We start from the raw sequence: 3,087 nt of genomic DNA on the forward strand, positions 1-3,087 counted from the left end.
CTTTTTGTTTGGGGTGTGTGCGAGTTTGTTTTAGTGGTGCAGAAGCAGCTGAGTTCATTTCGGTGTGAATGAAGGAGTCCTTGGGAGAAGCACATGTCGGCGCCATCAGAGTGGCAGCCAGGTAACAGGGAAATCAGGTACACAGAAACAAATGTTTACAAAGTGACTTGCTGCAGTGTTTGCAAATCCTCGAACTCAGATTCCCTCCTGTGCCGCTGTGTTTTGTAATTTAGAGCCAAGAGCTTGGCATGTACCAGACTACCAGTCTTGCCGCTGGCAGTGAAACGCAGCCCCGGGGAGCAGGGGGTGGGGCTGGCGAAGTCCCTGGGGAAGGGTCAGCTCTGTGCCACCACGCACCGGGCTGCTGGGCTGGGCATCTGCACCCTGTGATGCCGCCGAGGGGGGAGAGGAACAGCACTCCGAGGGCATTGGCTGGGTGGGAGATGCCTTTTCCGCCGTGTGGGAGGCCTTCCTGTTGCTTGCGCAGTGCAGGTCTGGCTTGGGGAGGCTGCTGTGGCTTACATGGAGCTCACAAAGTGGTATATTCCTGTCAGGGACTCCACTGAGTAGAATACCCCTTCGTTGCCAGTTAGCTCACAAAGCCGAGAGGGTACAGTGCTTGAAACTGGTCTGATGCTACCGCTTCAACCAATGTCTGATGAACAGAGTCGCCTGTTTGGCAAGTCAGCTCTGCATTACAGAAAACCTGCCACTGTTGATGGTTTGTGGGAGGACTGGCTAATCGTGGGGAGCAGATGCAGACTGCTAAAAGCCTCACGCCATGGCCTGCTGCTCTGTGAACAGGACTCTACGACAGTCCGAAGCCATCTATGTCCTTGAACGTCTTGGCTCCTGACTCCAGCTGCCTGTGAAGGTGCACACCTTGGGAGGCAAACAGATGACAGTGAAAGCAGCTGATCCCTGCCGCCCACCTGAGGACGTGGCCAGGGCCTGACGTCCGGCCTGCTGCAGCCTCATGGGCAGTGCAGGCGTCGGGGAGTGAGCCAACAGGCAGCAATTTTCTCTCTCTAATACGTGTTTTTGAAGTTGCAACATGCAGCTCTTTGCGTGAGACTTTCCAGGATGCTGCTATAGAAGCCTTTGCCAGAGAGCCATGTTTCTGTGAGCCAGAGACAGACATGTAAGAACCGGAGCAACAGGGCTGGCGTTGGGTACCGTGGTTTTCACACCACTTGGGACGCCTGCGCAGCCCACCAGTGCGTGAGTGTGAATGCTGCCTCCACTTCCAGTTCCAACTTCCTGTTAACTGTTGATGCACCCCGGGAACAGCAGGGATGGTGATGGGGGTTTAGGGTTTGGGACTTGTAGCTTCATCCTGGCACAGGTCCTGCTGTTTGGGCATTTGGGAAGTAACAAGTAGATAGAAGACCTCTGTTTCTCTCTGCCTTTTAAATACAAAATTTTATAAGGGCAGTATGAGGGCCAGAATGGGAAATAGCTTTCTAAGGCTCTAAGTGTGGTGCCAGCATCCCATATTGAGTGCTGGTTCAAATCCTGATGGCTCCACTTCCCATCCAGGTTCCTGCTGATGGTCTCAGAAAGCAGTAGAGGACGGACAAGTCATTGGGCTGCTACACTCATGGGAGACCCAGAAGAGGCTCCTGGCTCTCAGCTTCAGGTCAGCCCAGCTCTGGGCATTATGGCCATCTGGGGAGTGAACCAGCAGATAAAAGACCTGTCTCTCCTTTCTGTGTAAATCTGCATTTCAAATAGAAAAGATGTCTTTAAGATAAAAAAAATTCAGGCCTGGCACGATGGTTCAGTGACTTAATCCTTGCCTTGCACACTCTGGGATCCGATATGGGTGCTGCTTGTATCCTGGCCGCTCTACTTCCCACCCAGTTCCATGCTCGTACCCTGGGAAGGCAGTCCCGGATGGCCTTGGGACCTGCTTCTCACGGGAGACCTGGACGGAACTTCTGAGTCCTGACTTCCGGAGTGAGCCAGTGGATGGAAGATCTTTCTGTCTCAAGTCTGGTTTTCCAATAAAAATAAATCTTTTAAAAAGGTGTGGGGGGTGCAGGTGGGACCCACAGAAAGAGGTGCAGCGTTGCCCGTCTCTGTGCCACCTGAGGCCTTGGCTGGCAACAAGGGCATTACAAACACTCCTAGACCTTGGGCCAAAAGACCACAATCTGTAACGGCCTGCCGTGGTGCTTGGCCGCAGTCACCCCGAGCCGACGCATGCGTGTACTCCTGCCTCCTCCCTGTGACCTTCAGAATCCCCGCGTTGGCATGACTTTTCCTCCCAGGAGAAGGCGTAGGGGCAACAGTGGGTGCAATGTGAGTCAGGGATGAGGGAGCCTCTCTCTCGGCCTTTGGGGATTTGTAAAATCACACACGAGCTGTACAGAGTTGATGTCTTCACAATCAGCGTGCTGCACATTGACTGAATCTTGGGTCCGGCCTGCAGGTGCCTTGGTAGGGCCTTCCAGATGATTCTGTGAGCCCTGTGTGACCCCGGGGCTAGGGGCTGCCCACCGTGACCTAGAAGGAAGTAGAGAGGGGTTTCTTTTTCTTCTTTTCAAACAAGCTCGTTCTTCAGACTGACGGCTGGATATTACTCCCAGAAACTTTTGATCGCGACCTCTCATTATTAGCTCATGACAACATGAAGGACCAGTTTTTAAGAAGTTTCATTTAATTATTTGAAAGGGTTACAGAAAGACAAAAAACCTTCCATCTGCTGGTTCACTTCCCCGATGGCCACAATAACGGACTAGGCAGGCTCAAGCCGGGAGCTTCATCTGGGTCTCCCACGTGGGTGCAGGGCCTCAAGCGCTCGGACCCGTATCCACTGCTCTGCCAGGCACATTAGCAGGGAACTGGATCAGAAACGAAGCAGCCAGAACTTCAGCTGGCACTGATGTGGAATGCTGGCATCACAGGCTTAACCAGCTGTGCCACAGCGCCAGCCCTGAAACTTCATCTTTGAATGATTCCGATTTAGATGAGCCTGGCCCCTCTGATTGGAGGAGGTAGAGGCTAGAGGGGCTCCGTGAGCCTCCCCACACCCCAGGACACTGCCTCTGCCTGCTCCCCCTCAGACAGCCCCCGGCTCATGGG

The sequence above is a fragment of the Ochotona princeps genome, chromosome 25 (assembly GCF_030435755.1).
Source record: "Ochotona princeps isolate mOchPri1 chromosome 25, mOchPri1.hap1, whole genome shotgun sequence".
Taxonomy (NCBI): Eukaryota; Metazoa; Chordata; class Mammalia; order Lagomorpha; family Ochotonidae; genus Ochotona; species Ochotona princeps.